This window comes from Gymnogyps californianus, chromosome 1 (genome assembly GCF_018139145.2).
Source record: "Gymnogyps californianus isolate 813 chromosome 1, ASM1813914v2, whole genome shotgun sequence".
Taxonomy (NCBI): domain Eukaryota; kingdom Metazoa; phylum Chordata; class Aves; order Accipitriformes; family Cathartidae; genus Gymnogyps; species Gymnogyps californianus.
In genome coordinates, this window is record NC_059471.1 from 58,124,842 (window position 1) to 58,143,384 (window position 18,543).

Sequence of the window (18,543 nt, forward strand, 5' to 3'; positions counted from 1 at the left end):
GCTGATACTGCTGCTGGAAGGGACGTAATTCTTCCTGCTATGGACAAGGCCCTTTTGTGTAGTGTCAACCTTGTATGCTTTTAGAGGGTGTATGAACCCCGGGTAGAGCCCTGCGGTTTCTCTCTCCTGTGATGAGGTGGGGGTGGGGGGATACTGGCCGGTGTTGTTCGTTGGAGATCTTGGCAACAAAACTTCTGACACAGACTGGAGCTCCGAGTTGGGGCATGTCAGTCCTTGGCACTTGCCCTAGTTGCTGGCGTATGCTATGGCTCACCTACATGCGAGTGAAATTTGGAATAGCAGTGGGCTACAGCAGTGATTTGCACTAGTGTAAGGGTCTGTCTGTCTGTCCAAGGTAACTTGCAGGACGGTGGCTATACAGTAATGTTTTCCTGTAGCCGAAGAGATGGGCTGTTTTGTTGTGGTATCCCTGCTGTCACCACAGGAGTGGTACTTCTGCGTGGTGCATATAGGTGCGTGGGTGACATGACATGTGTCACCTCAACATACTTCCCAACTGAAACTTATCTCCTTTATCATTTATGGCCCTCTCTCTGAAAACATGGCCTGTTTTTAGATGTGAGCAAAGCTGCCAAAATCCTAAATCTTTGGCATTGGTATGTTTGGGATTGTGATGCTGAAATCTTCATTTGAGCATCATTTTCTTAAATTTGGCTTTTACAGAATAACAGTTGTCATAAGAAGATTAAAAAAGTCTACTTGCTGCTAACACTCAGTGGGTGAAATTTTCATCTCTTCTACTACAGCTGCTCTGTAGTTTCTCTGCTGGTTGCAGAGTCTCTAGAATTGTAGTGTGCAGTACTAAATAGACTACTTTTTCTACTAACCTAGGGGTTCTTAAACTGTGGTATACCTACTGTAGCAAAAGTGGTACGTGAATCCTGCCTGCGGCATGTGACTGCCGTTTTGGGAACCTTTTTAGTCTTGTTTTTTCTTGGGTTAAAAGCTCGGTTACAAGACACTGGAAAAAGTTCTGTTAATGATTTATGGCAGGAAGAAGAAAAAGCATATTAAATTGGTATTCCCATTGCTGCCTGATGGTGTTACATGTTTTTGCATCCTCTGGGTAGCTCTCGGAATCTCAGCAACACTACAAGATTATTTTACTCCTTACACTGCCGAGTAAAATTATACAGCCTAATTTGTTTAGGTTTGGCATGTTCTCACTGAAACTCATGCTATTCTAGGTGAATGAACAGTCTGCTTGTTTATATTACCTTTTTTTCCCCACTTTTAATAGGCCCTCATAGGTCTTACTGTGGTTCTACTGGAAGGTTTCAGAATTTGGTCCAACCTGTCAATAAAAACAGAAATAAAGAACCATGAACCATATTAAGCCTGCTATCGAAGAAGGTATTTTCATACTGTCAGTTATCAGGGTAGAAATCTCACTTCACATGGCTCCAGCCAGTCCTACAATCGCATTTACTGCTCTTCCATAAATTTTTTTCTGGCAGTTTATTGTTAGCTCTCTGGGGCTGAAGTACTCAGGACAGATGTGAGCACGCTACCTTCATCTTTGCAGAATTACAAAGTAACCTAATTGGCTTCCAGACCTCACTGTATCTTTCTTCATGTCCCTCTATCATAATTCAGACTCTTTCTGTCTACTTATTCCTCCTTTCCAGATGCCTTTTACCAGTCAAATCTTTGTGGGATCACTTTTCCCCAGATGAATTGTTATTCATTTTCGCAGAGGCCTCCAAGAAATAAAATGCCTGATGGAATTTTCTCCCCCCCTCCCCTTACCTTTCTTCAATATTCTCCCACGTTCATTTGCAACTTTATGTAAGTAGAGCTAGTTAGAAAGTGTTCATTAAAATGTCATTGAAGTGAAAGTCAGGAAGAGTGTTGATCAAAAATCCTTTTCAGTTTCAAGTCACTCATTTCTGGTGAATAAACCTTTAAAAACAAAAACAATCTCTTTTCTACTGCTGATATTTCCCCTGCACTTTTTGCTGTCTTGATCATTGTGGTTGGATTATTTGTGATAACTGGGTTTGACACAATCAATTCGCTTACGGCTTCAGAGAAACACAGTATCGAAACGCTCAACTAAATTTGGAATAAAAATTTAGTCGGTATGGCTCAATCAACTACAGGTATGAAGGAAGAGTAGACTTCTTCAAAGAGATTAAAGTGTTGAATAACTCAACAGTTTATCTTGACTTGCAGCTGCACACCAACATTTTTGGCTCACGTTGGGTGACTGATGACAATGATGACTGTCAGGGACGGTTCCTCTGTGGAGCCCAAGGTAGGCCTTTTGCTGCCCGCGGCCAGAGCCACAGAGAGCTGCAAGATTGTGGGTGGGTGTTTGAGCACTCTGAGGATGCAGCCTGGAAGATGGGAGGATGATGGTACAAAGCTGTGTTACTGGGGAAGGACATAGCACGTTCTGGAGTAATCAAATTTCTTAGACTGGAAGGCTTCATGAGCTGCCTGCCACGTACTGGAGATGCAGGTCACTCTTTGTCTAGATAGAGCTGAGACAGCAACACTGTCATTGAGTAATGTTTCAGTATGAAAGTATAATGTCAGTGTAAAGTCCAGAAATACTTCTGACCTATGACCAGTTGGGATCGTGTATCTTAAAGCAACAAAACCAGGGTCTGTCTGTGGCTGCAAACTCTTGACAGTGTTTTCCTCTGCCCACCACTGAATTCAGGTTTAGGTTTAACTTCAGCTACTCCTCCTTGTTTTGATGGTGCTGCAGCTATTTGTGCTGAAGGATAAATAGGTCTGTTGTGTCTCCACATTGAGAGGATTTGAGATTGTTTCTGGCTGGTTCACCTGGTGGTTTGATGCTGATGTTAGAAAGTAGTGTAGAGGGAATTGAGCTTTGTAGGTCTCTTCAGGGGAAGGACTGAGTGATGGGAGAGCAGCTTCCCACTGCTGCTAGGTTTACTGCTGCTTGTTTCCGTATTGCTCCTAGTTTATCCAGGAAGGACCCAGACTGTTCATCATATTTTTGTGGGCCCTTGTGAGGGAGGTGTCCCCACTCCCCTGCTGAGAGACAAATATTTCGTGCCTGATGGTATCAAAAAGGAGGTCTGGGTGGTGGAGTATATATCAGCCCACACCTCCTCTGACAGGAGATAATCTTAAGTGTAGGAAGGTCCATGTCCTCTCTTTAGTTTGGTGTCCCTGGTCTATAGCATTAGGTTCATTTAAGCGAGCCGATAGTTGGCTTTGTTACTGATCTTTTTCAGGAACAGGCGATTTGGCACTAGCCAGTGGTTGCTTGGGACAGTATATCCATGGCAAGTTTCTTCAGCAGTGGTAGGACTATTAAATTTTCAAGGAGGAAGGAAACTTCTGAGTATTTTGTTAATGATTTAAGGCTGGAAGGAGTATGGGTTGAATTCACAGGTCTCAGAGAAAAAAAAACTGTTTTAAGGTACAGGGATGTCTAAATGTGCTTGACTTGAGTTGTGTAAGCGGGCTGTTGGTGGGTATGGGTGAAGTGCATTTTTGTTACCTGAGAGGGCTTTCCAAGCGCACAGAAGATTTTCACGAAGTAGAGCATTTCCTTGCAGTGCAGTATGTCTATATAGACGTCATAGGCCCTGAGCATTGAAGGCCTTAGCATAGGCTTTGATGCATTAATTATTTCAGCCTTTATTTGCCGATCTCAAATCTGGAATTTCTGTCCTGTGTGTGTATATGGTGAGATATTGAAAACATCAAGGTGATTTTGGGGTGTGTTACTGGAGCAGTGGTTGTCAGGAGTTGACTGTATTTTTGATCATTGCTAGCGTGTGGTTCCCTGAGCCCTCAGGCCCTTGCCCTGCTGGCCGTTTGTGAGCTGTAAAAAATTTTGGAGTTTCTCGGTCTTTACTCTACTGAGGCTTTCTCTAGTTCCTGGGAAACTGGACATTCTTTCACTTGCTTGAATGAGGTGATGCTCTTTCCAGAACAGCAGCAGTGTTGTGATATCCTTAATGTTCAACTTCTCTGTCACGCGTCAGGTCAAAAATACGACCAACTCCGCAGGTTGGACCAGAGGTGACCTGTGAAGGTGCCAAGGGGACTATGAGGAAACTGGCTTTTCATACAAAACTGAAAAGATGAGTTTTGGGGACTTCAGCATGGTCAGCCTTGCCAATATATCTGTTGAAATTCCCAAGATCTATCATTCTGGGACATTCTGCTACCTTCTGTTACAAGATATTAGTGCTAGCCTTCCTAAAGCCATTTGTTTATTGTAGTCTTTAAGCGAATAAATGTTAGCTTTAGCTTTTCAGATTAATGAAATCTAATAAAGATGCCTTACTAGAGGCACCTTAGATTTTACATTTGCAGAACAGGTGAACAAAGTGCTTCCTGCCATGTGCTTGTGCCTGAGTCTTTGACTCCGTATCGTGAGGAGGGAAGAAAAGACATGGGATTTAGATCTCACCTAGATGACTTTAGGTGATGCAATGCATATCAGGTATTTCACTCTTGGGATTGTGTATTGCCTGTTGGCAGTTAGAGGTAGGTCTTACGTTACTCAATTCATTCACTTAATTTCATAATGCTTTATGCTCTTTGCTTCCTGTTTGTGGTGGAGTGTATTTTTCCTGCTACTTGCAGCTATTAGAAGGTATCTGATTTCTCTGGTTCTTTTGCCAGTTCCTTGAACAGCCCATTCCAGTTTATACCATGGCAGATGAAGTGGGCTGTGCCATTAGGATTGCTGGGTGTCACGGGAGAGGCATGGACACCCTGTGATTCTTTCTGGAGGTGCAAGCTGTTGAATCCTGGCAATGGTTAGACCTGGATGTGCATCCTGTGGGAGCAGCGGTGAGTGTGGACAGGAAGGGTGAGGGCGTAATAGCCGTAATGGTAAGATTAAGGCACATTCCAGCAGAAGGAGGTGTTGTTCGTGGCTTCAGTCAGTCATTTTCTTGAAATAACCTGTCCTCACTGTTGTGAATTAGAGGAAGGGGGAAGAAAAATCAATATGCTTTCTGAGCTATAAAGAGGCCTCTTGACTAATAGTGTGGCAATAATTGGAGGCCAGAGCAGGGTGGAGCTCAATACTCCTCCCTCATGAAGCAGCAGAGTGGTTTGGTCATCTGAATTGTGATGATGGCCCTAGGGCTGACAGGAGGATTATTACAGCATTGTTCTCGCTTTCTAGAAAGGTTACCTCATTGTTCTTTACAAATTTCAAAGATGGTTGAAGCATTTTCTTATGTGGTACCAGCAGTACCAAACCTGCTAGAGCTGGCCGCTGCTGAGTCCCTGGTGGCGTCTGCTGCTGGAAATAAACTGGAAAGCGGGAGACATTTGTGTAGAACTGTACAGAAGGCTTTTAGGATTGAAACGATGAGTTTTCTAAACAGGAGGAATGGTTAAAACTGCTGTAGTTCCACTTTACTTACTTCAGCAGGATTTTGTTAGTGGGTTCATAGTTATTTGTTGCTTTCTGCATAATAGACTGAAAAAAGGAGCAGAATGAATGGGATATCCTTAAAGGTTGTTTGGTTGTTTTGGGGGTTTTTTTTTGGAGCTGCCGATACACTTAAAGTTACGTTGTATCAAAAAGAAATCTTTGAAGATGGCCATAATTGGAAGTGTCTGCATCAAATTTTGGGTTTTGAAGGACCTATAAAGAATTGTTCTAGAAAGTAAGCACTGGTAACTTCATTTTTTGTTGTTAGGTGGCTTGGTTGTAGATATCTTTGTAGAACGGAAGTGCATTCAATACGCAAAATATCTCAGAGGACCAAAATAGTAAGGTCTAAAATTCTGTGGACCTTTCTGTGCAGGATCCAGAGCTTTTAACCTACCCCTTCTGTCAGTAGTTCAAAGAAGAATAAAAAGAAGCAAATGCAAAACATCTGAGTGGTATTCCCTTGTATGTGCTGCCAACAGTAAAGGGAAGAGATAGAGATAGAAGTCTCTTTAGTCCATCCATTGGGAACTGAGTGCACAGTCACTGCTTTTGTCAAAGGCAGTACTTCTAGCTCAGATTAAGTCCTGTTGCCACGTCTAGATCCAGTGAAGAGCTACTATTATGAATAGGGGTCTAGGTTGAGGGAGCTGGGCTTCTTTAGTTGGATGAAAAGGAGGCTAAAGGACAATCCAGTAGCTGTTTAGAGCTGTTTACAGCTACTGGGGGATGGTTATGAAGATAATAGGGCCAAACTCTACTTAGTAGTGCCAGATGGCAGCAAGGGGCAATGACAACAAATTGTTGCTTTGGAGATTCAGGTTGGATGTTGGGAAAATCTTGTTGCTAGGAGGGTAGTGCAGCACTGTAGCAGGTCATCCAGAGAAGCTAATATCTGTCCTCAGAGCTTTTCAGGACTCATCAAGGCAAAGCCACAGCTGACCTGATCTGCTGTTGATGATAGTCTTGTTTTGAGTCAGAGGCTGGACTAGGTAACTTCCAGAAGTTTCTTCCAACCAAAGTTTCCAGGAGCCTGGCTCGGATTCACCAAAAATGAAGAATTTTTTAGACAACTTTGAACTGAGCTGACCAGCTACTGTGGGATGCTTGGTGGTAAACTTAGTTTCATGTCCTCAATACAGCTTTTGTAGTTCATACGATAATGCTTCAGTGACCAATACTGAGATCAGTATTGTTGGCCTAAGTATTTATGAGCCGAGGACCTGCAGGTTATTTTTGTCAACAGGTTTCTTTTGGTCTCACTCGGCCCAGCGGGAAGGGGCAGAACTCTTTGATGGTTAATACTGCCCGAACAGACAAACCCGTCCTCGCGGGCCCGCCAGAGATGGCTTCAGGGGTTGAGGTGGCATTGTGATTGCCAAGAGGGCAGGTGGACTGCAGTGAAATTGGCCTTATGATCTTAAGTTTATAAGACTATATACCCCACAGCAAAAGGTCTGTATGATCTTCATCTTGCACTTTTCCTCTGCAGTCCCCTTTGCCTAGTACGACCTTTAAGTAAGCCAAAGGTAGCAGACAGGATGCCTTCTAATCTTATTTTGGCGCTACTAATATGTATTAGTGCTAATATTTTATCGTTATTAGAGTTGGTGTGAGGGGGAATAGCCAAATGAATGGCTTTGTCAATTTTATAACACTTCTTTTTTTGAGAGAGAGGGAGAGGAGAGTCAGAGAAAAATATAGAAGAGGTGAAGTACGCCATGTTAGAAAGCTGGATGCTATCCCCTTACTGACTTTTCCCTACAAATAAACTCTCCGTTCTATCTTTGGACCTCTGGTGAATGAAGTCCTGTGTGCATTTTGATTTTTGAGGCATTCTTTCTGTAACTTAATTCATTTTTGAGGTGGTGGGATTAAATCTTGACATGCGCTGCTTGAAACATGCTGTCATCAGAGATCAGGTTTTTGGATGCCATTTTATCCCACACCTAGTGCTTCTGCTAGAGGACCTTGTTTCTTGCCCTTCATTACTCTTACTTGTTTGCTTATTTTTCCTGAGTGAAAACAATTCTTGTTTCTTCCTGTGTATACAGCTACTTATTTTTTGGTTTCTGTTACGTGACCTTGGGAAAATGAAGGTTCATGATCAAGTATATAGTATTATGTGGCCGAGTAATTAGGCAAAGATTCACATGTAATGTTTAAAAACATGATACAAATAAAAGTATTCCTGGCACTTCACAGTAATCAGAGAGCAAGCTGAAACAAAACAACCTCTTTTGAGGTGAAAATGGGAATTTGGTGCAAAACTCATGACTGTTTGAATGCATGTAGGTCTGATGTTTAAAGAAAAGCTTGCCTATGTGAACACAAACTCATAGACTTCACAAGACAGAGCTGCCTGCTAACCAAAAGACTAGTTGCTTGCCAGCAGTTCACTTGGCATAGCTTTCTCCTACCTGTCATCCATACTTCACAGAAAGAAATAAAACCCTGTACTTACATACTCCAGGCCTTCCCTCCTTGCCAAAGTAAAGCTTTGTAATTATATGGAGTCCTCTGCTCTACATGTGCAAGTTATTAATTGCTGTAAAAGGGTGAGGGATTGAATCCTACTCTTACTGATTTTAAAAAACAAAAATTATCCAATTGCCTCTCATTTTCTGTGAAGTCTCCTGGAGCCTATTTTCTCTGCTTACAGTGGAGATTGCTTGATGATTTTGCTGCATGCCCCTGAGCATCTACCCTACAGACTCAGGCTGCTAAGTGGCAGCTTGTAGGGAAACGGGAGCTAGCATCACCTGTTAAATAGCAATGGGATGTTTTACACCTGTATTGCAGTAGTGTGCAAAAACAATAGGATAATTTTAATGAATTAGAGTGAGTTGAATTATTTTTGTGCTAATTGAAGGTGGGAAAATTCAAAATGTAGCTTAGTTTCAGTGGCATCTTTTTCCCTTTGGGTTTATAATGGAGTAATAAAATAGAGCTTTTGGATTTAAAGGATAATTAGAGAGTCCTCATTACATCACTGGTCGGAAGATTTATTATTTGCAGCTATTGCTTAAATTATATGCAGGATCTGCGATACATTAGAGGTTGATAACTGAAGCTTCGTAGAAGACTAAAAAAATATTTGGTTTACCTGCAGAAAACGTAATTGGAATACTTCTCTCATGTAGTTATGTGAAGTATTATTTTCGGTAATTTAGGAACTTTTTAGAGGACAAATTTTGCTCCTGTGTCTTCCCAGTAGGTTGGCTATTATGGGAAGCCAGCAGATTCTCAGGATAAGGGCCAGAAGTTTAGTATATGCATCCTCCACCTACGCTCCCTGAAACACAAGAGGGTTTTCCTATGCCCATGTGACTTTGTGGCTGAGGTTAGTAGGTTCTCTGACAAGGTGATTTATCAAATGGTTTCCTCCTGTTGTGGGTTTGAATAGGAGCTACTCCAAATCTGAGGCCAGAACAATAGCTATGGAGGAAGTTAGTCATGGAGGGATCTGAGGAGGAAGGAGCATGTTTTTATCAGCAATGGAAGAACTTCCCAAAACACGGGGGTCTCGCTAAAGATAATTTAGGCATTAGTGAGTAGTGGCTGTTTACACCTTCGCATTGTTTCCAACTGGGTATTAAAGACTAAAGGGTACAACACGTGCTTTCTTCTTAATTTGACACATTTGGAAAGTATTCTTCATAACCACATGGATTCAAAATACATTTTTATGAAGGCTTAAGCATTTGGTGTTTATTTCAGCTGGAGTGAGAGGCTTGGGAGACTTCCATCAGATAATTCCCTGGTTGTGATGGATGCTGTACAAAATAGGGGGACATGAAGTCAGTTAGCAAAGAGAAGGATTTATCTTGAATTTATGATGTATGTTGCTGGCTTAAATAGTGCTTGTGCTTTTACCCTATGATTCCTTGTGATTCATAAAACATCTATTCTGAGTAGGGTTCAGCAGTTGAAGATAAAGGGTTTCTGTTTTGTATGTAACCGTTTTGCATTCTGCTAGAAGGGTTGGGAAGATCTATTCTGATATGTATTGAGGAAGTGGTTTACGTTTTTGGATGGGTACAGGTACCTAAATATATGGCATCTAAAATGACACTAGACCATTTTATATCTGGAACATCTGCACTGGGCTGGCAGATATAAGCCAGGACATACCAGTAACCCAGTCTTTCCAGCAGTGGCCACTGGAGGCCAACAGGAATTCTCTAGGGCATCTAAGGCGGCACTAGATGTCTGGGTTTGGATGACTAATATTTAAATGTTAATGTTTTAATACTTCTGTGATTTGGTATTTCAGATCAGGAAACTGCAAACAGCTTTTTTTCAGCTGTCATGAAGAAAAATAGAATCATTTTCCTGAAGAAACTTTTGCATAAGTCTGCGTTCTAAGAGTAGGGCAATATAGGTGGTTTGCCAATTTATTTTACCTAGCTTGTTGTTGTGCCAGTTTTTATTACCTACCTTATATAGACAGAGTCAGCAAGATATTGGTTGTTTTACCACCCTTCTTTCCCCCAAAAATGCTCCCCTCCAAAACAAAAAAGAAAATCAGGAGGAGGATCCCAGTCCGACTCCTCTTAGGTTAATTTGATGTCAATCAGTTGTTCAGAGAAAGAAAGTGTGAGTGAGTGCAAGTATTGATGTTCAGTCAGGGGAAAAAAAAAAAAACCCTGGAACATGTTCAGCATGGCTTAGAGAACAAGCTTATGTAGCTTATATAGCAACATAGCTGGAACATGCTTATGGCAAGCTGAGGATTTACACCAAAGCTGTAACTGTACATTGTCAAAATACAGGTGTTCTTTAGCTATATGTTAAAGTCTTTAGTTATTTAAAATGAATTTGAAAATCAAAAGTGCTATCCAGTGCATGTAACTTAAGTGTCTAAATATTTATGTTCCTAATAAAGCTTCTTCTGTAGTAAGATTTCACCTCTTACATGTTTAATGAAGGACGTGATAGAAGGAGCCTAAGGGTGACCATCTCAGGTAACCAATAGAGAAACACAGATGCTTTTAGGATATGATGGAATCTCTTAGAATAGCTGCTTTAGGATAGGATGAATCACAACCCACAAATGCCTATTTCTCTTCAGTGACTATAAAGAGAGAAGAGGAGTAGAGTGACTCAGTGAGATGTGGTTGTTTGTATTTGGTCAAATATATTTCAAGCTAAGTGCATAAGGCTACAATCCAGAGGCAGCTCAGCTCTGCATGGCACCCGGGATATGTCTCTCAAACATTCAACTACAAAGCCTGGTTGGAGTGTACTGCAGCTCTCTTCTGGCTGGTGCCTTCATCACCGTTCCCAACTGGAACCACCCTGTGAAGGAACGGTGCACGTGTACTCAGTTTTCATCCTTATAGGGAATTGGTGTCATCCCAGAATAAAGTCAGGATGCAGACTGGATGCGTGCCTGAACCCATGTGTTTGGATCTCACAATTTAGACATGGCTTAAATTCCTTGTGCAACCAGCAGAAGGAGAGAGGGGATTTGGAAGGCCTCCAGAAGCCACCTTAATTTTGGTAAGATTGAATCCTAACATCTAACTTGTATATACGCTTGCTTCTGTGGTGTGTTTTCATTTCATATTTCTCTCAGCATATATGATGAAAATCGAATAGTCTGTTTTCATGTCTGTGCACAATCTCCAGTTTTCATAGGTTAGGGACATGTTGGGATGTCTGGGTGTTAGGAAGTGAAATCCTGGACTTAAAGTTCTTCTGATAAGCATATTTTTAAAACCAGAATTAGACCTAGCACTGTCCTTTCAGAACAGCATACCTGCTTCCAGTTAGTGACTTGAATTTAGGCATTACTCTCTATTTTTGTAACGTATAATGATTTCTACCGTCACTTCAGCCCTGAGAGAGAGGTATTTTGCAAAGGCTGGCGTCAGTGGTATTATGCATGAATAGGTCTAGGTGTTTTGTTTTAAAATCTTAGCAGCTGCCTTGACTTTTCTTTATGCTGTCATTCAGACCATAGCTACCCAGGTTGAATTTTGCTGGTTGTAGCAGTTGTGGGAAGTTACGAAGAGAAGAGTCTGTTACTGACACAGGAAATAGTTTTGAAGTTCTTCTTGCCATTGCTGAACTTACCAAAATGTCACTGTTGCCATAGGTCATCTATGCAAGGCTCAAAATCATCTTTCTGCTGTACTGAATGTCACGTAAGTTGCTTGGTGTCTTCAATGTTAGTGTTATATATATTCCATGCTTCTTGCAAAACTCTCTTTAAATTGAGAAGTTTTGTTGTTTCTGGGATTAGACCTAATCGCTATGATTCAAGAGTAAAGAAGGAAAAACAACTGTGCAGGTTCTGCATGTTCCAGTTCTCCTCCTCTTTATTACTTCAAAAATAGTCCACTTTTCTCCAAAAGTTATATCTATGCCCTTCAGAAAATTGTGCGTAATAGTCACCTTTAGCAGCATTTTTCCCTTGATTCATTAATTATAGGAGCATTTCAAGCAGAGCAGATGGCATTTTCTGAGTTGGGGATTTACCTATATTTGTTATTCTTTGTTGTGTTTGACATCTGAATTCTCAGCTTCTTTAAGATGATGTCATTTTGCAATTAAATATATAATACAATTGTATAAATTGGCCTGAAAATTGAAATCCTGGCCTTTTTCTTTGTAACTGATGTGAAAAATGAATGGGCGCATGGGCACATCTCAATTTGAGATCAGTCACTTTGGAACTCCTCACTCCTCAATGCACAGAGCAGGTATTTTTAAAAATCTGTTTTTCTTCAGTCCATGAACTCATGCCTTATTTGCTGCACACTACTCAAGCACCATTTTTGAGAAAGATCATACATTTTCTCTTGAGCTTTTTGGTGGGGCCTAGCTGAAGGGTTCACAAATGTGATGTGATTTATTTTCAGCACGCCCTATTGAGTTGAGGGGCTTCTGATCCTTGGCAAGGGAGGAACTAAAACGTAATAACCCACATGAGGAGCTGGGTGGGCGCATGGCTGCTAGTTTTGCGTTCATGATTCGAGAGTCCTAGGAATGATATCTGGGAGCACCTCACTCCTGTTTGAAGCTCTGCAGTTGTTGAAGACTGGCGTATGCACTATGAAGCGGTGGCACTGAAATAGGGTTGTGCAGGCAGTGCTGAACCCTCACCTTTTGGGGGGTTGTGTTAGTGACTTGTCTTGGGTTTGCGGTTTTGTTTTGGGGTTTTTTTTTGAGGTAACTTGCAAGTTTCCTCCATCTTTAGAAGCAAACTAATGGACTGCAAAAGCTCTCAGCGCATGTTGCCAGATGAACGTGCTTGTGGTCCATGGGGAGGGTGGCTGGCTCCTGTTGACTGGTGGTGCCTGTGCCACTTACTCTCCCCAGCTCCTCGTCCAGCTTTGGCACCATCTTCTTCCTTGTTGTAACCTTCTGCTTGACCAGACCCAGGATTTCCAGATTCTGGCTCTTGCGTCTCTTCCTCCCTTTCTCTCTCATCGCTGTCTCTCCCTCTTCTGCCCAGCTTCATGTCGTGTTTTGGTCCGCCTGACCTTTCCCACATCCCCTCTGCCGTGCGCTCTCAAGAGCCTGTCTCCTGCACGTCCGTGGGGCACCAGCCGAAGGGTCATGAAAGCAACAGGCGAGGTTGTCTTCCTGCTGTCAGCTCCAATGTCTGGTCTCTGGCAGATGGGAGCAGCAGTTACAGGGGAAATCCTGCTAATCTCCTGTAACTTGAGCCCATTACATGCTCAGTCGCACTGTGGAGCTGGTGCCTTTCCAGCCGCATACAGACGGATGGCTGGAGGAGGCGGTGGACGCTTACTGCAGAACATTTTCTGAGGTTTGCACTGTAGGGATCAGAAAAAAAATTAAAAAGATGGTGTGTGTCAGCTGAATTCTAGCAGGTTTTAAAGCTTTGTCAAATAGGAAAATATTTTCATAAGTATAGCAAAAAACGCAGCCTTGATTTGACAAAAAAAACAACCAAAAAAGCAAGGGATCAGCACTGCCAAATTTCAAGACTGCCCCGACATGGGCAGGGGAGCCAGAGTTCCCTGGTGAGTGAGTTACAAGGGTGGCAGAGCAACCTGTTTTTGTCTAGGCTATCTCAGAAATGGGCAAACTGTGTTTTGGCAGAAAAGTAAATAAATCCTGCAGCAGATGTCCAGCATGGAAAATTTTTAACATGGGCAGCTTGAGTTTGGCAAAGTCAAAAGAATGTGGAAAATACCGATGAGATGCACCAGGCCATCTTAATAACGGATGGAGTTACCACCCCTGTCCCCAGGGTCTCTCGAGACCCACCAGAATCAACTATTGGGTTTTTTGGGGAGTTTGTTTTGGTTTGTTTTTTTGTAAAGGGCAGAATAGTGCAGAGTGGAGGAGGTGATTGAGCAGAGAGCAAGGGCTGGCTGGCAGGAGCCTCCTCAGCAGGAGCGCATTTCAGCCATGCCAGGGAGGGCAGGGTTTTCAAAAATTGACTGGGAGATGGTGGAGCCCGAAGGAGAGTTTTTGCTTGCGGGACAGAGGAATAATGGATTGTTGGGAAGCCATGTTTATAATATGCAAAACAGTCCATAGGAAACAATGGGGCCTTGGGACAGAGCTGCCAGTGAATGAGCGCTTTGTTTTCGTCTTGTCTATTCATATTTCTAAACTTTTAGTGGAATTTTAAACACAATTTACACATTTTTTTATGTAATGCCTTAAAGTGCATAAACTGCTGTCTAAAGTAGTATTGCACTGCAATCTTTATCCCTTTCTGGATAAAGATTGACTTTCAGCTTAAGCTCCTTTTTGTATTTTTCTTAATTGGAACTCTTGTTCAATAATCCTTGGCTGCTTTGTTCTCTTGTTTTAAAACTTCAGCAAAATTTGTGGGAAAACTGGTTGACAGCAGACCTTGCGTACCAAGCGTATCAAGCTGCCCACAGATTGACTTGAAAATGGCAACTGGTATCCTAGTCTTTATGCCAGAACCTTGATACAAATGAACATCAGTTGTAAGCTAATCACACGAACCGCAGTTTAGATGCTGCTGATGTGATTTGTCTGCCAAGGATATTAAAACACCGTCATATAGATTATGTTTTCATCGAGAAGCATCCCATACCTGCAGTCCCTGACAACCGGTCTCAAATATGTAGAAAGACTTTATGTGTGTATTGCTGTTAAATGCAAACACTGTGCGTAAGATTATGCAGTGTTAAAATGAGAATATTACTGCCTGAATTGGAGTGTGTTTTGGCTGCGTGTTAAAATAAAGGCTAGATTGTTTGGTTTATGGTGCACAGCTCACCTTTACAACCAAAACAGCATCATTGCAGTTCTGCAATTTTGGAAATGCTGTTTGTGCAAGCATTTACGATTAGCAAAAGCTTCAAAAATCCTTGTGCAAGAAATGGTGTAGCTGCTGTTGCAGTGGAGGGGGAGTTGTTTGCTTTTGCTGCGTATGTTATTTCATGGAGGTATCGCTTTACCTCGCCAGTAAAACTGCTTTCCTGTGCGAGGGAAATTCCTGGTTCATCAGTATGAATGCGTTGTTTTTACACATTAGAAGTGCTGTGTTGCCATGTCAATCATCCCGTTAGGATCGGTTTAAGAGCAGTAGGGCTGACGAAGCTGGGTGTGATTGGCTGCCATATGCTGGGAGGGCTCTGGGAGAAGGAAGAGCTGCAGTCTTTCAGCAACAGAGTTTAGGCTGTGTCTTTGCTTCATCATCTGAGGAAAAATCCCCAGATAAGGCACAAGGCTTTCTGAGCGTGAAGAAGGGGGGGGGGGGGAAAAAAAAGAAAAAAAAATGTTATGGGCTGCTCATCGTTTCATGTGAAAATTACTTACCATGATGCGATGGGAAAGATACGGCTGTTTGTTTATATCAGATGTTCCTGTTCACATTGGGAATGTGCCGAATAGACAGGGCTAAACAAGGTAGGAGGATTGTTGTCTTTTATTGAATGTTTAAAGAGTTTGCTGCAGTATGCTGCATACTGTGTGTTGCTTGGGGGAGTCGGGGAAACAACGTTTCTCTGGTGAATATATTCTGTTTGGGTGCAATAGGTGGATTTTATGGTAACTTGTTTTCAAAGGGAATTAATTTCCAATGTAAATAGCTCTCTTCAGAAATAGAACGTGAGTATACGCATATTAAAATAACGCAAGTAAAAAAAGAAATAGGTCAGTGTGTTTCAGAAGTGCTGTTACCCTAATTGGATTTTTAGCTGGGTTGTTGTTTGGTAGTGCTTCCTAGCTTTAAGAAAGAGAAGGAGTCAACCTGGAAATCTGTGAAGTTTATAGCAGATATGTTTGAAGATTTAGGTGAATTAGACTGGCTGATCTAAATAATTCCCCATCGGAGGCTTTAACTAAAGCCAAGACTGCCTGTCTTAGACTTGTAGGAGCCGTACAACGAGATCACAGTATTTGACCCCGTTATAAAAGTACGGGCGTTTTTGACTGCACTGTGATTCCTTGTGCTCTTGAAGGCAAGCGGGGAGAGTTTTTCTTATTGTAGTTTAGCTGAGCGTTTCCCCTGCCCTTTCCAGGTCTTTGTCTCGGCAGCAAAACAGAACCTGTACATGAAAACAAGGTTAATAATATGTGCTGCAATTATCTGATCTTTATACATTTTTAATGAGAGAACACACGGCTAGCAGAATAATTTAATGAGCAGGCTGGCTTTTAGAGCAATGATTTCACTGTGTTGAGGCACATCAACTTTCTTGCTGAGGAGGAGCCTCAGGAAGGAATGGAGAAGATTTAGGTTAAGTGCTCTGGAGAAAAGGAAAAGGGTGATTTAGGCAGAAGTCTGTAAAATTCTGGAAGAATAGAGGAGTTATTAATTATTATTCATTAGATTGGAAGCAAAATTGACTGTCATATTGTGGGAGGGGTTGAGGACATTGCCTCGTCCTGTGATGTGCTGAAGCCTCTTCAACTTTCTTAGACTGCCATATGCATTGATGGTGCTCAGCACCTTTCAGGATTCCACCCAATTAGCAACCTGAATTAACATGCTGTCTTCAGTTGCATTATAGCAGCATTGTTTATGTGTACAGTATATAATATAGCTTTTTAAATTTTTTCTTTTTTTTTCCCAAGACTAACGGTGAAACAGCAAGAAAATGTCATCTTATTTCTCCTGTAATAGCCATGAACATTGTATATAGATATTTGTATTCAAATAGGATGTCAGTACAAAAATTAAGTGTATGAGTTGAGGGAGACTGAAGATCAATTTCTTAAAGAAGAAATTACGTAAAAGAACCTTTTACTGCCTAGAAAAGCTTTCAGTGGTGTAATTTTGGGGAAAGTTTCAAGATTTTTTTTTTTTTTTTTTTTTTTTAATCCTAGGAACAAGTTACACTAGTTTTAAAAGTATTGCATTAAATAGGCCCTTCTAGACCAACTGTCCATCCCCCTTTTCCAAGGAGAAGTACAGGACATGGGCTCAAAAGTCCCAATGTCACCTCCTGGCACCTCACAGCTGACTGCTCAGAGGAGGTTGATTCAGCTTCCCCGCTCCCTGGCTAAATACTTGCTGAAACCTGCAGCTAGGTTGTTGACACATCTTCAGTTCATGAACCGGTTATTTTTAAACGCTACAGTCTTCTAAGTAAAATCAACCTCCTGTCTTCTGAGAATTTCAAACTCTGCTAACAAGTGAAACACATGTCAGGATATAGAGCATTATTATTAAAAATCCATGGGGTATGGATATGTATGTTTCACTAACTATCACTATTGATGTTTAAACATGTTGTTTGTGTGCCGTGTTAAGCACGTGAGGCAAAGATTGATAATTAGAAGCAAGTCAAATAATCTTTTTCAAGCTATAAAATGTGAGCTGAATTTTTAGTTTTTGCAGCTAAAACCATTCTCATGCACAGCTTTCAGAGAAAACTTTTCAGTCTCGTGTTTCGAGACTGTCTCTTACTTTCAGATAATTTAAGTGGCTGTTTTTTGTACCTTGGAGGTTGCAATGTATAGAATTATCCTCCCTATGCCTGGCTGCCAAAGTGAAAATTTGCATTCATCACTCAATCAAATAGTTTGTATCTGTCGTGGTTTAACCCTAGCCGGCAACTAAGCACCACGCAGCTGCTTGCTCACTCCCCCCTCCCAGTGGGATGGGGGAGAGAATCGGAAAAAACCCCACCTCGTGGATTGAGAGAAAGACAGTTTAACAGGACAGAAAGGAAGGAAAATAATAATAATAATAATAATAATAAAAATAATATGGCAATAATAATACTAAAGGAATTAGAATATAGAAAACAAGTGATGCACAATGCAGTTGCTCACCACTCGCCGACCGATGCCTAGTTACTTCCCGAGCAGCGATCCGCCCCTCCCGGCCAACTCCCCCCAGTTCATATACTGGGCATGACATCATATGGTATGGAATATTCCTTTGGCCGGTTTGGGTCAGCTGTCCTGGCTGTGTCCCCTCCCAGGTTCTTGTGCCCCTCCAGCCTTCTTGCTGGCTGGGCATGAGAAGCTGAAAAATCCTTGACTTAGTATAAACACTACTTAGCAACAACTAAAAACGTCAGTGTGTTATCAACATTATTCTCATACTAAATCCAAAACATAACACTATACCAGCTACTAGGAGGAAAATTAACTCTATCCCAGCTGAAACCAGGACAGTATCAAGCTCTTGACAGACAATCAAGTGACAAAAGGATTTAAAAAAAATATTTCCTGCTCAAGGTGTATATATATTACTACTTTATATGGATAGGTAAGCAGGTTTTCGTCTTGGAGGGTGGAGGTTGTAGTGAATATTCTGTATTTACATTTGTTATGTAAACAGTTGGTAATAAAAGTATTTTGGACCAGATTCTGGTACCTCTTTTCATTTAGTAGTATCTTTTCTGCTTAATTGCTCTGTGGATTTCATGAGAGCTGTTAGTACGGTAACGTCTTACTGTGTGCAGTCTGTCTGTTTTCAAGGAATAATTACTCTGTTTAGAATTAGTTTCTTCATTTTCCTAAGGTAGGATTTTCTAATCAGTTACAGGTCCTGAAGTATAGTATTTGACTATAGAGTGTTTATAAAGTCAAATCAAGTTCTCAATTGTAAGCGTATGTTTTATAGAAATCTAAGATAATTGCATGCTACAAATACTTCCCCCCCCCCCCCCCGCCCCAAGCAAGGAAAATAGCTCTTAATGGTACGTGGGATTTCAGGC

General features: G+C 41.5%; 1 protein-coding gene across 3 annotated transcripts in view; it reads left to right on the forward strand.

Annotated features, from left to right (window-relative positions):
* Positions 1 to 15,144: 15,144 nt before the first annotated feature.
* MBNL2 (muscleblind like splicing regulator 2) overlaps positions 15,145 to 18,543 on the forward strand; it is a 93,599-nt gene continuing 90,200 nt past the window's right edge. For all 3 annotated transcript variants that reach the window (XM_050891687.1, XM_050891704.1, XM_050891696.1), the window contains exon 1: positions 15,145 to 15,277. The gene's annotated coding sequence lies outside the window, so the exon portion shown is untranslated. The remainder of the gene's footprint in view (positions 15,278 to 18,543) is intronic.